This window comes from Oncorhynchus mykiss, chromosome 2 (assembly GCF_013265735.2).
Source record: "Oncorhynchus mykiss isolate Arlee chromosome 2, USDA_OmykA_1.1, whole genome shotgun sequence".
NCBI lineage: Eukaryota > Metazoa > Chordata > Actinopteri > Salmoniformes > Salmonidae > Oncorhynchus > Oncorhynchus mykiss.
Genome location: NC_048566.1, coordinates 31,053,361 through 31,072,757, shown reverse-complemented (window position 1 = coordinate 31,072,757; position 19,397 = coordinate 31,053,361). Strand labels below are relative to the sequence as shown.

The 19,397-nt window shown below is 43.8% G+C and overlaps 8 non-coding genes across 8 annotated transcripts; all 8 read left to right on the top strand.

Moving 5' to 3' along the window:
• Positions 1 to 1,775: 1,775 nt before the first annotated feature.
• On the top strand, positions 1,776 to 1,857 carry trnas-aga. The gene has a single exon. It is a non-coding gene; the product is annotated as a tRNA-Ser (tRNA).
• Positions 1,858 to 3,826: 1,969 nt separating this feature from the next.
• Positions 3,827 to 3,908, top strand: trnas-aga. Its single transcript has one exon. It is a non-coding gene; the product is annotated as a tRNA-Ser (tRNA).
• Positions 3,909 to 5,877: 1,969 nt separating this feature from the next.
• trnas-aga lies at positions 5,878 to 5,959 on the top strand. The gene has a single exon. It is a non-coding gene; the product is annotated as a tRNA-Ser (tRNA).
• Positions 5,960 to 7,911: 1,952 nt separating this feature from the next.
• On the top strand, positions 7,912 to 7,993 carry trnas-aga. Its single transcript has one exon. It is a non-coding gene; the product is annotated as a tRNA-Ser (tRNA).
• A 1,969-nt stretch (positions 7,994 to 9,962) lies between these two features.
• trnas-aga lies at positions 9,963 to 10,044 on the top strand. Its single transcript has one exon. It is a non-coding gene; the product is annotated as a tRNA-Ser (tRNA).
• A 2,587-nt stretch (positions 10,045 to 12,631) lies between these two features.
• trnas-aga lies at positions 12,632 to 12,713 on the top strand. The gene has a single exon. It is a non-coding gene; the product is annotated as a tRNA-Ser (tRNA).
• A 4,362-nt stretch (positions 12,714 to 17,075) lies between these two features.
• trnas-aga lies at positions 17,076 to 17,157 on the top strand. The gene has a single exon. It is a non-coding gene; the product is annotated as a tRNA-Ser (tRNA).
• Positions 17,158 to 19,121: 1,964 nt separating this feature from the next.
• trnas-aga lies at positions 19,122 to 19,203 on the top strand. The gene has a single exon. It is a non-coding gene; the product is annotated as a tRNA-Ser (tRNA).
• Positions 19,204 to 19,397: the final 194 nt, after the last annotated feature.

Here is a 19,397-nt window from a genome sequence, read left to right as displayed (position 1 = left end):
TATAGATGCCCTTCTTGAGGACATACTTGACGATGATTTCGATTCCCTTGCGCTAAACGTGAGTAAATAACCTTAGCTACATCGCCTTGCAATGTTGAATGCAGTTTTTTGTTGTTGTTGCTAACAGCATCTACTGTCCAGTAGTAGTAGCTAGCTAAAGTTAGCTGTTTGGATATCACACGGATGTATTAGCTAGCTATAATGAGATAAATATGAGGCTATGTTTGATTGTTTTTAGCCTGTTTCCAATGGAAAGGTTGCTTTCATTTTTGTCCTTCTGACTCCAATGCATTAGCTAACGTTACATTGCAAAAGGGCCGGCCCGTAGGTGGTGAATGTAGGAAACAACATCTCCACCCCGCTGATCACTGGGGCCCCACAAGGGTGCGTTCTCAGCCCTCTCCTGTACTCCCTGTTCACCCATGACTGCGTGGCCATGCACGCCTCCAACTCAATCATCAAGTTTGCAGACGACACTACAGTGGTAGGCTTGATTACCAACAGCGACGAGACGGCCTACAGGGAGGAGGTGAGGGCCCTCGGAGTGTGGTGTCAGGAAAATAACCTCACACTCAATGTCAACAAAACAAAGGAGATGATCGTGGACTTCAGGAAACAGCAGAGGGAGAAGCCCCCTATCCATATCGACGGGACAGTAGTGGAGAAGGTGGAAAGTTCCTCGGCGTACACATCACGGACAAACTGAAATGGTCCACCCACACAGACACACAGCGTGGTGAAGAAGGCGCAGCAGCGCCTTTTCAACCTCAGGAGGCTGAAGAAATTTGGCTTGTCACCAAAAACACTCACAAACTTTTACAACTGCACAATCGAGAGCATCCTGTCGGATAGTACAGATATTTCTGTACTAACAGTTTTCACCAATGTTCTCTTTATAATACTATGATAATTTTATATCAGTGGAGGCTGCTGAGGGGAGGACGGCTCATAATAATGTCTGGAATGGAATCAAACTATGTGTTTGATGCATTTGATACCATTCCACTGATTCTGCTTCCAGCCATTACCACGAGCTCCCAAATCTATTTTACCTTTATTTAACTACGCAAGTCAGTTAAGAACAAATTCTTATTTTCAGTGACGGCCTAGGAACAGTGGGTTAACTGTCAGTTCAGGGGCAGAACGACAGATTTGTACCTTGTCAGCTCGGGGATTTGAACTTGCAACCTTCCGGTTACTAGTCCAACACTTTAACCACTAGGAGGTGCCACCAATCTCCTGTGTTTTCTGTTTAAACAATAAGTAAGGATTGAGCCTTGGGGTACTCCCTTGGTGACAGGCAGTGGCTGAGACAAAAAAAAAACAGATTGCATACCAGAGAGAATACTATAGACATCAAGAAAGCCAGTCAATTGATTATTGACAAGTTTTCCAACACTTTTGATAAACGGGGAAAAATAGAAATAGGCCTATAACAGTTAGGATCAGCTTGATCTCCCCCTTTGGCGATATACCACAATCCCCCGAGGTGCCTTATTGCTATTTTTATTTATTTATTATTTAACTAGGCAAATCAGTTAAGAACAAATTCGTATTTTCAATGAAGGCCTACACCTGCCAAACACGGATGACGCAGGGCCAATTGTGCGCTGCCCTCTGGGCCTATCAATCACTGCCGGTTGTGATGATACAGCCTGGAAAAAATGGTTACGAACGTAATTTGAGTTTTGCTAAAACATAATATCAGTCAGTGTCTGATATATTTGTAATTTTATGTTGGCTATTACCGGTTTCTGTCTTCAATAGCATCAGCAGTTGTCGTGGCCGAGTGGTTAAGGCGATGGACTAGAAATCCATTGGGATCTTCCCGCGCAGGTTCGAATCCTGCCGACAACGTGATATTTTTCTCCTGTGATTGGTAATGCCCAGGCGTTTACATTGTGTCAGCCTTCCTAAAATGCATTGTTATTTCATCAAGCATGTTAGCTAACTCACGTAGTTAGCTATGTAACGTTAGCTTGCTAAAACTGTTCCTCGCTTCACACCGTCAGCACCACTGACGATACACCCAGAAAAACGGACAGCGAAGATATAGATGCCCTTCTTGAGGACATACTTGACGATGATTTCGATTCCCTTGCGCTAAACGTGAGTAAATAACCTTAGCTACATCGCCTTGCAATGTTGAATGCAGTTTTTTGTTGTTGTTGCTAACAGCATCTACTGTCCAGTAGTAGTAGCTAGCTAAAGTTAGCTGTTTGGATATCACACGGATGTATTAGCTAGCTATAATGAGATAAATATGAGGCTATGTTTGATTGTTTTTAGCCTGTTTCCAATGGAAAGGTTGCTTTCATTTTTGTCCTTCTGACTCCAATGCATTAGCTAACGTTACATTGCAAAAGGGCCGGCCCGTAGGTGGTGAATGTAGGAAACAACATCTCCACCCCGCTGATCACTGGGGCCCCACAAGGGTGCGTTCTCAGCCCTCTCCTGTACTCCCTGTTCACCCATGACTGCGTGGCCATGCACGCCTCCAACTCAATCATCAAGTTTGCAGACGACACTACAGTGGTAGGCTTGATTACCAACAGCGACGAGACGGCCTACAGGGAGGAGGTGAGGGCCCTCGGAGTGTGGTGTCAGGAAAATAACCTCACACTCAATGTCAACAAAACAAAGGAGATGATCGTGGACTTCAGGAAACAGCAGAGGGAGAAGCCCCCTATCCATATCGACGGGACAGTAGTGGAGAAGGTGGAAAGTTCCTCGGCGTACACATCACGGACAAACTGAAATGGTCCACCCACACAGACACACAGCGTGGTGAAGAAGGCGCAGCAGCGCCTTTTCAACCTCAGGAGGCTGAAGAAATTTGGCTTGTCACCAAAAACACTCACAAACTTTTACAACTGCACAATCGAGAGCATCCTGTCGGATAGTACAGATATTTCTGTACTAACAGTTTTCACCAATGTTCTCTTTATAATACTATGATAATTTTATATCAGTGGAGGCTGCTGAGGGGAGGACGGCTCATAATAATGTCTGGAATGGAATCAAACTATGTGTTTGATGCATTTGATACCATTCCACTGATTCTGCTTCCAGCCATTACCACGAGCTCCCAAATCTATTTTACCTTTATTTAACTACGCAAGTCAGTTAAGAACAAATTCTTATTTTCAGTGACGGCCTAGGAACAGTGGGTTAACTGTCAGTTCAGGGGCAGAACGACAGATTTGTACCTTGTCAGCTCGGGGATTTGAACTTGCAACCTTCCGGTTACTAGTCCAACACTTTAACCACTAGGAGGTGCCACCAATCTCCTGTGTTTTCTGTTTAAACAATAAGTAAGGATTGAGCCTTGGGGTACTCCCTTGGTGACAGGCAGTGGCTGAGACAAAAAAAAAACAGATTGCATACCAGAGAGAATACTATAGACATCAAGAAAGCCAGTCAATTGATTATTGACAAGTTTTCCAACACTTTTGATAAACGGGGAAAAATAGAAATAGGCCTATAACAGTTAGGATCAGCTTGATCTCCCCCTTTGGCGATATACCACAATCCCCCGAGGTGCCTTATTGCTATTTTTATTTATTTATTATTTAACTAGGCAAATCAGTTAAGAACAAATTCGTATTTTCAATGAAGGCCTACACCTGCCAAACACGGATGACGCAGGGCCAATTGTGCGCTGCCCTCTGGGCCTATCAATCACTGCCGGTTGTGATGATACAGCCTGGAAAAAATGGTTACCAACGTAATTTGAGTTTTGCTAAAACATAATATCAGTCAGTGTCTGATATATTTGTAATTTTATGTTGGCTATTACCGGTTTCTGTCTTCAATAGCATCAGCAGTTGTCGTGGCCGAGTGGTTAAGGCGATGGACTAGAAATCCATTGGGATCTTCCCGCGCAGGTTCGAATCCTGCCGACAACGTGATATTTTTCTCCTGTGATTGGTAATGCCCAGGCGTTTACATTGTGTCAGCCTTCCTAAAATGCATTGTTATTTCATCAAGCATGTTAGCTAACTCACGTAGTTAGCTATGTAACGTTAGCTTGCTAAAACTGTTCCTCGCTTCACACCGTCAGCACCACTGACGATACACCCAGAAAAACGGACAGCGAAGATATAGATGCCCTTCTTGAGGACATACTTGACGATGATTTCGATTCCCTTGCGCTAAACGTGAGTAAATAACCTTAGCTACATCGCCTTGCAATGTTGAATGCAGTTTTTTGTTGTTGTTGCTAACAGCATCTACTGTCCAGTAGTAGTAGCTAGCTAAAGTTAGCTGTTTGGATATCACACGGATGTATTAGCTAGCTATAATGAGATAAATATGAGGCTATGTTTGATTGTTTTTAGCCTGTTTCCAATGGAAAGGTTGCTTTCATTTTTGTCCTTCTGACTCCAATGCATTAGCTAACGTTACATTGCAAAAGGGCCGGCCCGTAGGTGGTGAATGTAGGAAACAACATCTCCACCCCGCTGATCACTGGGGCCCCACAAGGGTGCGTTCTCAGCCCTCTCCTGTACTCCCTGTTCACCCATGACTGCGTGGCCATGCACGCCTCCAACTCAATCATCAAGTTTGCAGACGACACTACAGTGGTAGGCTTGATTACCAACAGCGACGAGACGGCCTACAGGGAGGAGGTGAGGGCCCTCGGAGTGTGGTGTCAGGAAAATAACCTCACACTCAATGTCAACAAAACAAAGGAGATGATCGTGGACTTCAGGAAACAGCAGAGGGAGAAGCCCCCTATCCATATCGACGGGACAGTAGTGGAGAAGGTGGAAAGTTCCTCGGCGTACACATCACGGACAAACTGAAATGGTCCACCCACACAGACACACAGCGTGGTGAAGAAGGCGCAGCAGCGCCTTTTCAACCTCAGGAGGCTGAAGAAATTTGGCTTGTCACCAAAAACACTCACAAACTTTTACAACTGCACAATCGAGAGCATCCTGTCGGATAGTACAGATATTTCTGTACTAACAGTTTTCACCAATGTTCTCTTTATAATACTATGATAATTTTATATCAGTGGAGGCTGCTGAGGGGAGGACGGCTCATAATAATGTCTGGAATGGAATCAAACTATGTGTTTGATGCATTTGATACCATTCCACTGATTCTGCTTCCAGCCATTACCACGAGCTCCCAAATCTATTTTACCTTTATTTAACTACGCAAGTCAGTTAAGAACAAATTCTTATTTTCAGTGACGGCCTAGGAACAGTGGGTTAACTGTCAGTTCAGGGGCAGAACGACAGATTTGTACCTTGTCAGCTCGGGGATTTGAACTTGCAACCTTCCGGTTACTAGTCCAACACTTTAACCACTAGGAGGTGCCACCAATCTCCTGTGTTTTCTGTTTAAACAATAAGTAAGGATTGAGCCTTGGGGTACTCCCTTGGTGACAGGCAGTGGCTGAGACAAAAAAAAAACAGATTGCATACCAGAGAGAATACTATAGACATCAAGAAAGCCAGTCAATTGATTATTGACAAGTTTTCCAACACTTTTGATAAACGGGGAAAAATAGAAATAGGCCTATAACAGTTAGGATCAGCTTGATCTCCCCCTTTGGCGATATACCACAATCCCCCGAGGTGCCTTATTGCTATTTTTATTTATTTATTATTTAACTAGGCAAATCAGTTAAGAACAAATTCGTATTTTCAATGAAGGCCTACACCTGCCAAACACGGATGACGCAGGGCCAATTGTGCGCTGCCCTCTGGGCCTATCAATCACTGCCGGTTGTGATGATACAGCCTGGAAAAAATGGTTACCAACGTAATTTGAGTTTTGCTAAAACATAATATCAGTCAGTGTCTGATATATTTGTAATTTTATGTTGGCTATTACCGGTTTCTGTCTTCAATAGCATCAGCAGTTGTCGTGGCCGAGTGGTTAAGGCGATGGACTAGAAATCCATTGGGATCTTCCCGCGCAGGTTCGAATCCTGCCGACAACGTGATCTTTTTCTCCTGTGATTGGTAATGCCCAGGCGTTTACATTGTATCAGCCTTCCTAAAATGCATTGTTATTTCATCAAGCATGTTAGCTATGTAACGTTAGCTTGCTAAAACTGTTCCTCGCTTCACACCGTCAGCACCACTGACGATACACCCAGAAAAACGGACAGCGAAGATATAGATGCCCTTCTTGAGGACACACTTGACGATGATTTCGATTCCCTTGCGCTAAACGTGAGTAAATAACCTTAGCTACATCGCCTTGCAATGTTGAATGCAGTTTTTTGTTGTTGTTGCTAACAGCATCTACTGTCCAGTAGTAGTAGCTAGCTAAAGTTAGCTGTTTGGATATCACACGGATGTATTAGCTAGCTATAATGAGATAAATATGAGGCTATGTTTGATTGTTTTTAGCCTGTTTCCAATGGAAAGGTTGCTTTCATTTTTGTCCTTCTGACTCCAATGCATTAGCTAACGTTACATTGCAAAAGGGCCGGCCCGTAGGTGGTGAATGTAGGAAACAACATCTCCACCCCGCTGATCACTGGGGCCCCACAAGGGTGCGTTCTCAGCCCTCTCCTGTACTCCCTGTTCACCCATGACTGCGTGGCCATGCACGCCTCCAACTCAATCATCAAGTTTGCAGACGACACTACAGTGGTAGGCTTGATTACCAACAGCGACGAGACGGCCTACAGGGAGGAGGTGAGGGCCCTCGGAGTGTGGTGTCAGGAAAATAACCTCACACTCAATGTCAACAAAACAAAGGAGATGATCGTGGACTTCAGGAAACAGCAGAGGGAGAAGCCCCCTATCCATATCGACGGGACAGTAGTGGAGAAGGTGGAAAGTTCCTCGGCGTACACATCACGGACAAACTGAAATGGTCCACCCACACAGACACACAGCGTGGTGAAGAAGGCGCAGCAGCGCCTTTTCAACCTCAGGAGGCTGAAGAAATTTGGCTTGTCACCAAAAACACTCACAAACTTTTACAACTGCACAATCGAGAGCATCCTGTCGGATAGTACAGATATTTCTGTACTAACAGTTTTCACCAATGTTCTCTTTATAATACTATGATAATTTTATATCAGTGGAGGCTGCTGAGGGGAGGACGGCTCATAATAATGTCTGGAATGGAATCAAACTATGTGTTTGATGCATTTGATACCATTCCACTGATTCTGCTTCCAGCCATTACCACGAGCTCCCAAATCTATTTTACCTTTATTTAACTACGCAAGTCAGTTAAGAACAAATTCTTATTTTCAGTGACGGCCTAGGAACAGTGGGTTAACTGTCAGTTCAGGGGCAGAACGACAGATTTGTACCTTGTCAGCTCGGGGATTTGAACTTGCAACCTTCCGGTTACTAGTCCAACACTTTAACCACTAGGAGGTGCCACCAATCTCCTGTGTTTTCTGTTTAAACAATAAGTAAGGATTGAGCCTTGGGGTACTCCCTTGGTGACAGGCAGTGGCTGAGACAAAAAAAAAACAGATTGCATACCAGAGAGAATACTATAGACATCAAGAAAGCCAGTCAATTGATTATTGACAAGTTTTCCAACACTTTTGATAAACGGGGAAAAATAGAAATAGGCCTATAACAGTTAGGATCAGCTTGATCTCCCCCTTTGGCGATATACCACAATCCCCCGAGGTGCCTTATTGCTATTTTTATTTATTTATTATTTAACTAGGCAAATCAGTTAAGAACAAATTCGTATTTTCAATGAAGGCCTACACCTGCCAAACACGGATGACGCAGGGCCAATTGTGCGCTGCCCTCTGGGCCTATCAATCACTGACGGTTGTGATGATACAGCCTGGAAAAAATGGTTACCAACGTAATTTGAGTTTTGCTAAAACATAATATCAGTCAGTGTCTGATATATTTGTAATTTTATGTTGGCTATTACCGGTTTCTGTCTTCAATAGCATCAGCAGTTGTCGTGGCCGAGTGGTTAAGGCGATGGACTAGAAATCCATTGGGATCTTCCCGCGCAGGTTCGAATCCTGCCGACAACGTGATATTTTTCTCCTGTGATTGGTAATGCCCAGGCGTTTACATTGTGTCAGCCTTCCTAAAATGCATTGTTATTTCATCAAGCATGTTAGCTAACTCACGTAGTTAGCTATGTAACGTTAGCTTGCTAAAACTGTTCCTCGCTTCACACCGTCAGCACCACTGACGATACACCCAGAAAAACGGACAGCGAAGATATAGATGCCCTTCTTGAGGACATACTTGACGATGATTTCGATTCCCTTGCGCTAAACGTGAGTAAATAACCTTAGCTACATCGCCTTGCAATGTTGAATGCAGTTTTTTGTTGTTGTTGCTAACAGCATCTACTGTCCAGTAGTAGTAGCTAGCTAAAGTTAGCTGTTTGGATATCACACGGATGTATTAGCTAGCTATAATGAGATAAATATGAGGCTATGTTTGATTGTTTTTAGCCTGTTTCCAATGGAAAGGTTGCTTTCATTTTTGTCCTTCTGACTCCAATGCATTAGCTAACGTTACATTGCAAAAGGGCCGGCCCGTAGGTGGTGAATGTAGGAAACAACATCTCCACCCCGCTGATCACTGGGGCCCCACAAGGGTGCGTTCTCAGCCCTCTCCTGTACTCCCTGTTCACCCATGACTGCGTGGCCATGCACGCCTCCAACTCAATCATCAAGTTTGCAGACGACACTACAGTGGTAGGCTTGATTACCAACAGCGACGAGACGGCCTACAGGGAGGAGGTGAGGGCCCTCGGAGTGTGGTGTCAGGAAAATAACCTCACACTCAATGTCAACAAAACAAAGGAGATGATCGTGGACTTCAGGAAACAGCAGAGGGAGAAGCCCCCTATCCATATCGACGGGACAGTAGTGGAGAAGGTGGAAAGTTCCTCGGCGTACACATCACGGACAAACTGAAATGGTCCACCCACACAGACACACAGCGTGGTGAAGAAGGCGCAGCAGCGCCTTTTCAACCTCAGGAGGCTGAAGAAATTTGGCTTGTCACCAAAAACACTCACAAACTTTTACAACTGCACAATCGAGAGCATCCTGTCGGATAGTACAGATATTTCTGTACTAACAGTTTTCACCAATGTTCTCTTTATAATACTATGATAATTTTATATCAGTGGAGGCTGCTGAGGGGAGGACGGCTCATAATAATGTCTGGAATGGAATCAAACTATGTGTTTGATGCATTTGATACCATTCCACTAATTCTGCTTCCAGCCATTACCACGAGCTCCCAAATCTATTTTACCTTTATTTAACTACGCAAGTCAGTTAAGAACAAATTCTTATTTTCAGTGACGGCCTAGGAACAGTGGGTTAACTGTCAGTTCAGGGGCAGAACGACAGATTTGTACCTTGTCAGCTCGGGGATTTGAACTTGCAACCTTCCGGTTACTAGTCCAACACTTTAACCACTAGGAGGTGCCACCAATCTCCTGTGTTTTCTGTTTAAACAATAAGTAAGGATTGAGCCTTGGGGTACTCCCTTGGTGACAGGCAGTGGCTGAGACAAAAAAAAAACAGATTGCATACCAGAGAGAATACTATAGACATCAAGAAAGCCAGTCAATTGATTATTGACAAGTTTTCCAACACTTTTGATAAACGGGGAAAAATAGAAATAGGCCTATAACAGTTAGGATCAGCTTGATCTCCCCCTTTGGCGATATACCACAATCCCCCGAGGTGCCTTATTGCTATTTTTATTTATTTATTATTTAACTAGGCAAATCAGTTAAGAACAAATTCGTATTTTCAATGAAGGCCTACACCTGCCAAACACGGATGACGCAGGGCCAATTGTGCGCTGCCCTCTGGGCCTATCAATCACTGCCGGTTGTGATGATACAGCCTGGAAAAAATGGTTACCAACGTAATTTGAGTTTTGCTAAAACATAATATCAGTCAGTGTCTGATATATTTGTAATTTTATGTTGGCTATTACCGGTTTCTGTCTTCAATAGCATCAGCAGTTGTCGTGGCCGAGTGGTTAAGGCGATGGACTAGAAATCCATTGGGATCTTCCCGCGCAGGTTCGAATCCTGCCGACAACGTGATATTTTTCTCCTGTGATTGGTAATGCCCAGGCGTTTACATTGTGTCAGCCTTCCTAAAATGCATTGTTATTTCATCAAGCATGTTAGCTAACTCACGTAGTTAGCTATGTAACGTTAGCTTGCTAAAACTGTTCCTCGCTTCACACCGTCAGCACCACTGACGATACACCCAGAAAAACGGACAGCGAAGATATAGATGCCCTTCTTGAGGACACACTTGACGATGATTTCGATTCCCTTGCGCTAAACGTGAGTAAATAACCTTAGCTACATCGCCTTGCAATGTTGAATGCAGTTTTTTGTTGTTGTTGCTAACAGCATCTACTGTCCAGTAGTAGTAGCTAGCTAAAGTTAGCTGTTTGGATATCACACGGATGTATTAGCTAGCTATAATGATATAAATATGAGGCTATGTTTGATTGTTTTTAGCCTGTTTCCAATGGAAAGGTTGCTTTCATTTTTGTCCTTCTGACTCCAATGCATTAGCTAACGTTACATTGCAAAAGGGCCGGCCCGTAGGTGGTGAATGTAGGAAACAACATCCCGAGTGGTTAAGGCGATGGACTAGAAATCCATTGGGATCTTCCCGCGCAGGTTCGAATCCTGCCGACAACGTGATAATTTTCTCCTGTGATTGGTAATGCCCAGGCGTTTACATTGTATCAGCCTTCCTAAAATGCATTGTTATTTCATCAAGCATGTTAGCTAAATCACGTAGTTAGCTATGTAACGTTAGCTTGCTAAAACTGTTCCTCGCTTCACACCGTCAGCACCACTGACGATACACCCAGAAAAACGGACAGCGAAGATATAGATGCCCTTCTTGAGGACATACTTGACGATGATTTCGATTCCCTTGCGCTAAACGTGAGTAAATAACCTTAGCTACATCGCCTTGCAATGTTGAATGCAGTTTTTTGTTGTTGTTGCTAACAGCATCTACTGTCCAGTAGTAGTAGCTAGCTAAAGTTAGCTGTTTGGATATCACACGGATGTATTAGCTAGTTATAATGAGATAAATATGAGGCTATGTTTGATTGTTTTTAGCCTGTTTCCAATGGAAAGGTTGCTTTCATTTTTGTCCTTCTGACTCCAATGCATTAGCTAACGTTACATTGCAAAAGGGCCGGCCCGTAGGTGGTGAATGTAGGAAACAACATCTCCACCCCGCTGATCACTGGGGCCCCACAAGGGTGCGTTCTCAGCCCTCTCCTGTACTCCCTGTTCACCCATGACTGCGTGGCCATGCACGCCTCCAACTCAATCATCAAGTTTGCAGACGACACTACAGTGGTAGGCTTGATTACCAACAGCGACGAGACGGCCTACAGGGAGGAGGTGAGGGCCCTCGGAGTGTGGTGTCAGGAAAATAACCTCACACTCAATGTCAACAAAACAAAGGAGATGATCGTGGACTTCAGGAAACAGCAGAGGGAGAAGCCCCCTATCCATATCGACGGGACAGTAGTGGAGAAGGTGGAAAGTTCCTCGGCGTACACATCACGGACAAACTGAAATGGTCCACCCACACAGACACACAGCGTGGTGAAGAAGGCGCAGCAGCGCCTTTTCAACCTCAGGAGGCTGAAGAAATTTGGCTTGTCACCAAAAACACTCACAAACTTTTACAACTGCACAATCGAGAGCATCCTGTCGGATAGTACAGATATTTCTGTACTAACAGTTTTCACCAATGTTCTCTTTATAATACTATGATAATTTTATATCAGTGGAGGCTGCTGAGGGGAGGACGGCTCATAATAATGTCTGGAATGGAATCAAACTATGTGTTTGATGCATTTGATACCATTCCACTAATTCTGCTTCCAGCCATTACCACGAGCTCCCAAATCTATTTTACCTTTATTTAACTACGCAAGTCAGTTAAGAACAAATTCTTATTTTCAGTGACGGCCTAGGAACAGTGGGTTAACTGTCAGTTCAGGGGCAGAACGACAGATTTGTACCTTGTCAGCTCGGGGATTTGAACTTGCAACCTTCCGGTTACTAGTCCAACACTTTAACCACTAGGAGGTGCCACCAATCTCCTGTGTTTTCTGTTTAAACAATAAGTAAGGATTGAGCCTTGGGGTACTCCCTTGGTGACAGGCAGTGGCTGAGACAAAAAAAAAACAGATTGCATACCAGAGAGAATACTATAGACATCAAGAAAGCCAGTCAATTGATTATTGACAAGTTTTCCAACACTTTTGATAAACGGGGAAAAATAGAAATAGGCCTATAACAGTTAGGATCAGCTTGATCTCCCCCTTTGGCGATATACCACAATCCCCCGAGGTGCCTTATTGCTATTTTTATTTATTTATTATTTAACTAGGCAAATCAGTTAAGAACAAATTCGTATTTTCAATGAAGGCCTACACCTGCCAAACACGGATGACGCAGGGCCAATTGTGCGCTGCCCTCTGGGCCTATCAATCACTGCCGGTTGTGATGATACAGCCTGGAAAAAATGGTTACCAACGTAATTTGAGTTTTGCTAAAACATAATATCAGTCAGTGTCTGATATATTTGTAATTTTATGTTGGCTATTACCGGTTTCTGTCTTCAATAGCATCAGCAGTTGTCGTGGCCGAGTGGTTAAGGCGATGGACTAGAAATCCATTGGGATCTTCCCGCGCAGGTTCGAATCCTGCCGACAACGTGATATTTTTCTCCTGTGATTGGTAATGCCCAGGCGTTTACATTGTGTCAGCCTTCCTAAAATGCATTGTTATTTCATCAAGCATGTTAGCTAACTCACGTAGTTAGCTATGTAACGTTAGCTTGCTAAAACTGTTCCTCGCTTCACACCGTCAGCACCACTGACGATACACCCAGAAAAACGGACAGCGAAGATATAGATGCCCTTCTTGAGGACACACTTGACGATGATTTCGATTCCCTTGCGCTAAACGTGAGTAAATAACCTTAGCTACATCGCCTTGCAATGTTGAATGCAGTTTTTTGTTGTTGTTGCTAACAGCATCTACTGTCCAGTAGTAGTAGCTAGCTAAAGTTAGCTGTTTGGATATCACACGGATGTATTAGCTAGCTATAATGATATAAATATGAGGCTATGTTTGATTGTTTTTAGCCTGTTTCCAATGGAAAGGTTGCTTTCATTTTTGTCCTTCTGACTCCAATGCATTAGCTAACGTTACATTGCAAAAGGGCCGGCCCGTAGGTGGTGAATGTAGGAAACAACATCCCGAGTGGTTAAGGCGATGGACTAGAAATCCATTGGGATCTTCCCGCGCAGGTTCGAATCCTGCCGACAACGTGATAATTTTCTCCTGTGATTGGTAATGCCCAGGCGTTTACATTGTATCAGCCTTCCTAAAATGCATTGTTATTTCATCAAGCATGTTAGCTAAATCACGTAGTTAGCTATGTAACGTTAGCTTGCTAAAACTGTTCCTCGCTTCACACCGTCAGCACCACTGACGATACACCCAGAAAAACGGACAGCGAAGATATAGATGCCCTTCTTGAGGACATACTTGACGATGATTTCGATTCCCTTGCGCTAAACGTGAGTAAATAACCTTAGCTACATCGCCTTGCAATGTTGAATGCAGTTTTTTGTTGTTGTTGCTAACAGCATCTACTGTCCAGTAGTAGTAGCTAGCTAAAGTTAGCTGTTTGGATATCACACGGATGTATTAGCTAGTTATAATGAGATAAATATGAGGCTATGTTTGATTGTTTTTAGCCTGTTTCCAATGGAAAGGTTGCTTTCATTTTTGTCCTTCTGACTCCAATGCATTAGCTAACGTTACATTGCAAAAGGGCCGGCCCGTAGGTGGTGAATGTAGGACCACCCCGCTGATCCTCAACACTGGGGCCCCACAAGGGTGCGTTCTCAGCCCTCTCCTGTACTCCCTGTTCACCCATGACTGCGTGGCCATGCACGCCTCCAACTCAATCATCAAGTTTGCAGACGACACTACAGTGGTAGGCTTGATTACCAACAGCGACGAGACGGCCTACAGGGAGGAGGTGAGGGCCCTCGGAGTGTGGTGTCAGGAAAATAACCTCACACTCAATGTCAACAAAACAAAGGAGATGATCGTGGACTTCAGGAAACAGCAGAGGGAGAAGCCCCCTATCCATATCGACGGGACAGTAGTGGAGAAGGTGGAAAGTTCCTCGGCGTACACATCACGGACAAACTGAAATGGTCCACCCACACAGACACACAGCGTGGTGAAGAAGGCGCAGCAGCGCCTTTTCAACCTCAGGAGGCTGAAGAAATTTGGCTTGTCACCAAAAACACTCACAAACTTTTACAACTGCACAATCGAGAGCATCCTGTCGGATAGTACAGATATTTCTGTACTAACAGTTTTCACCAATGTTCTCTTTATAATACTATGATAATGTTATATCAGTGGAGGCTGCTGAGGGGAGGACGGCTCATAATAATGTCTGGAATGGAATCAAACTATGTGTTTGATGCATTTGATACCATTCCACTGATTCCGCTTCCAGCCATTACCACGAGCTCCTCCTCCCAAATGTATTTTACCTTTATTTAACTACGCAAGTCAGTTAAGAACAAATTCTTATTTTCAGTGACGGCCTAGGAACAGTGGGTTAACTGTCAGTTCAGGGGCAGAACGAAAGATTTGTACCTTGTCAGTTCGGGGATTTGAACTTGCAACCTTCCGGTTACTAGTCCAACGCTTTAACCACTAGGAGGTGCCACCAATCTCCTGTGTTTTCTGTTTAAACAATAAGTAAGGGTTGAGCCTTGGGGTACTCCCTTGGTGACAGGCAGTGGCTGAGACAAAAAACAAACAGATTGCATACCAGAGAGAATACTATAGACATCAAGAAAGCCAGTCAATTGATTATTGACAAGTTTTCCAACACTTTTGATAAACGGGGAAAAATAGAAATAGGCCTATAACAGTTAGGATCAGCTTGATCTCCCCCTTTGGCGATATACCACAATCCCCCGAGGTGCCTTATTGCTATTTTTATTTATTTATTACTTAACTAGGCAAATCAGTTAAGAACAAATTCGTATTTTCAATGAAGGCCTACACCTGCCAAACACGGATGACGCAGGGCCAATTGTGCGCTGCCCTCTGGGCCTATCAATCACTGCCGGTTGTGATGATACAGCCTGGAAAAAATGGTTACCAACGTAATTTGAGTTTTGCTAAAACATAATATCAGTCAGTGTCTGATATATTTGTAATTTTATGTTGGCTATTACCGGTTTCTGTCTTCAATTGCATCAGCAGTTGTCGTGGCCGAGTGGTTAAGGCGATGGACTAGAAATCCATTGGGATCTTCCCGCGCAGGTTTGACTCCTGCCGACAACGTGATATTTTTCTCCTGTGATTGGTAATGCCCAGGCGTTTACATTGTATCAGCCTTCCTAAAATGCATTGTTATTTCATCAAGCATGTTAGCTAAATCACGTAGTTAGCTATGTAACGTTAGCTTGCTAAAACTGTTCCTCGCTTCACACCGTCAGCACCACTGACGATACACCCAGAAAAACGGACAGCGAAGATATAGATGCCCTTCTTGAGGACATACTTGACGATGATTTCGATTCCCTTGCGCTAAACGTGAGTAAATAACCTTAGCTACATCGCCTTGCAATGTTGAATGCAGTTTTTTGTTGTTGTTGCTAACAGCATCTACTGTCCAGTAGTAGTAGCTAGCTAAAGTTAGCTGTTTGGATATCACACGGATGTATTAGCTAGCTATAATGATATAAATATGAGGCTATGTTTGATTGTTTTTAGCCTGTTTCCAATGGAAAGGTTGCTTTCATTTTTGTCCTTCTGACTCCAATGCATTAGCTAACGTTACATTGCAAAAGGGCCGGCCCGTAGGTGGTGAATGTAGGAAACAACATCTCCACCCCGCTGATCCTCAACACTGGGGCCCCACAAGGGTGCGTTCTCAGCCCTCTCCTGTACTCCCTGTTCACCCATGACTGCGTGGCCATGCACGCCTCCAACTCAATCATCAAGTTTGCAGACGACACTACAGTGGTAGGCTTGATTACCAACAGCGACGAGACGGCCTACAGGGAGGAGGTGAGGGCCCTCGGAGTGTGGTGTCAGGAAAATCGGATAGTACAGATATTTCTGTACTAACGGTTTTCACCAATGTTCTCTTTATAATACTATGATAATGTTATATCAGTGGAGGCTGCTGAGGGGAGGACGGCTCATAATAATGTCTGGAATGGAATCAAACTATGTGTTTGATGCATTTGATACCATTCCACTGATTCTGCTTCCAGCCATTACCACGAGCTCCCAAATGTATTTTACCTTTATTTAACTACGCAAGTCAGTTAAGAACAAATTCTTATTTTCAGTGACGGCCTAGGAACAGTGGGTTAACTGTCAGTTCAGGGGCAGAACGACAGATTTGTACCTTGTCAGCTCGGGGATTTGAACTTGCAACCTTCCGGTTACTAGTCCAACACTTTAACCACTAGGAGGTGCCACCAATCTCCTGTGTTTTCTGTTTAAACAATAAGTAAGGATTGAGCCTTGGGGTACTCCCTCGGTGACAGGCAGTGGATGAGACAAAAAAAAACAGATTGCATACCAGAGAGAATACTATAGACATCAAGAAAGCCAGTCAATTGATTATTGACAAGTTTTCCAACACTTTTGATAAACGGGGAAAAATAGAAATAGGCCTATAACAGTTAGGATCAGCTTGATCTCCCCCTTTGGCGATATACCACAATCCCCCGAGGTGCCTTATTGCTATTTTTATTTATTTATTATTTAACTAGGCAAATCAGTTAAGAACAAATTCGTATTTTCAATGAAGGCCTACACCTGCCAAACACGGATGACGCAGGGCCAATTGTGCGCTGCCCTCTGGGCCTATCAATCACTGCCGGTTGTGATGATACAGCCTGGAAAAAATGGTTACCAACGTAATTTGAGTTTTGCTAAAACATAATATCAGTCAGTGTCTGATATATTTGTAATTTTATGTTGGCTATTACCGGTTTCTGTCTTCAATAGCATCAGCAGTTGTCGTGGCCGAGTGGTTAAGGCGATGGACTAGAAATCCATTGGGATCTTCCCGCGCAGGTTCGAATCCTGCCGACAACGTGATATTTTTCTCCTGTGATTGGTAATGCCCAGGCGTTTACATTGTATCAGCCTTCCTAAAATGCATTGTTATTTCATCAAGCATGTTAGCTAAATCACGTAGTTAGCTATGTAACGTTAGCTTGCTAAAACTGTTCCTCGCTTCACACCGTCAGCACCACTGACGATACACCCAGAAAAACGGACAGCGAAGATATAGATGCCCTTCTTGAGGACATACTTGACGATGATTTCGATTCCCTTGCGCTAAACGTGAGTAAATAACCTTAGCTACATCGCCTTGCAATGTTGAATGCAGTTTTTTGTTGTTGTTGCTAACAGTATCTACTGTCCAGTAGTAGTAGCTAGCTAAAGTTAGCTGTTTGGATATCACACGGATGTATTAGCTAGCTATAATGAGATAAATATGAGGCTATGTTTGATTGTTTTTAGCCTGTTTCCAATGGAAAGGTTGCTTTCATTTTTGTCCTTCTGACTCCAATGCATTAGCTAACGTTACATTGCAAAAGGGCCGGCCCGTAGGTGGTGAATGTAGGACCACCCCGCTGATCCTCAACACTGGGGCCCCACAAGGGTGCGTTCTCAGCCCTCTCCTGTACTCCCTGTTCACCCATGACTGCGTGGCCATGCACGCCTCCAACTCAATCATCAAGTTTGCAGACGACACTACAGCGGTAGGCTTGATTACCAACAGCGACGAGACGGCCTACAGGGAGGAGGTGAGGGCCCTCGGAGTGTGGTGTCAGGAAAATAACCTCACACTCAATGTCAACAAAACAAAGGAGATGATCGTGGACTTCAGGAAACAGCAGAGGGAGAAGCCCCCTATCCATATCGACGGGACAGTAGTGGAGAAGGTGGAAAGTTCCTCGGCGTACACATCACGGACAAACTGAAATGGTCCACCCACACAGACACACAGCGTGGTGAAGAAGGCGCAGCAGCGCCTTTTCAACCTCAGGAGGCTGAAGAAATTTGGCTTGTCACCAAAAACACTCACAAACTTTTACAACTGCACAATCGAGAGCATCCTGTCGGATAGTACAGATATTTCTGTACTAACAGTTTTCACCAATGTTCTCTTTATAATACTATGATAATTTTATATCAGTGGAGGCTGCTGAGGGGAGGACGGCTCATAATAATGTCTGGAATGGAATCAAACTATGTGTTTGATGCATTTGATACCATTCCACTGATTCTGCTTCCAGCCATTACCACAAGCTCCCAAATCTATTTTACCTTTATTTAACTACGCAAGTCAGTTAAGAACAAATTCTTATTTTCAGTGACGGCCTAGGAACAGTGGGTTAACTGTCAGTTCAGGGGCAGAACGACAGATTTGTACCTTGTCAGCTCGGGGATTTGAACTTGCAACCTTCCGGTTACTAGTCCAACACTTTAACCACTAGGAGGTGCCACCAATCTCCTGTGTTTTCTGTTTAAACAATAAGTAAGGATTGAGCCTTGGGGTACTCCCTTGGTGACAGGCAGTGGCTGAGACAAAAAAAAACAGATTGCATACCAGAGAGAATACTATAGACATCAAGAAAGCCAGTCAATTGATTATTGACAAGTTTTCCAACACTTTTGATAAACGGGGAAAAATAGAAATAGGCCTATAACAGTTAGGATCAGCTTGATCTCCCCCTTTGGCGATATACCACAATCCCCCGAGGTGCCTTATTGCTATTTTTATTTATTTATTATTTAACTAGGCAAATCAGTTAAAAACAAATTCGTATTTTCAATGAAGGCCTACACCTGCCAAACACAGATGACGCAGGGCCAATTGTGCGCTGCCCTCTGGGCCTATCAATCACTGCCGGTTGTGATGATACAGCCTGGAAAAAATGGTTACCAACGTAATTTGAGTTTTGCTAAAACATAATATCAGTCAGTGTCTGATATATTTGTAATTTTATGTTGGCTATTACCGGTTTCTGTCTTCAATAGCATCAGCAGTTGTCGTGGCCGAGTGGTTAAGGCGATGGACTAGAAATCCATTGGGATCTTCCCGCGCAGGTTCGAATCCTGCCGACAACGTGATAATTTTCTCCTGTGATTGGTAATGCCCAGGCGTTTACATTGTATCAGCCTTCCTAAAATGCATTGTTATTTCATCAAGCATGTTAGCTAAATCACGTAGTTAGCTATGTAACGTTAGCTTGCTAAAACTGTTCCTCGCTTCACACCGTCAGCACCACTGACGATACACCCAGAAAAACGGACAGCGAAGA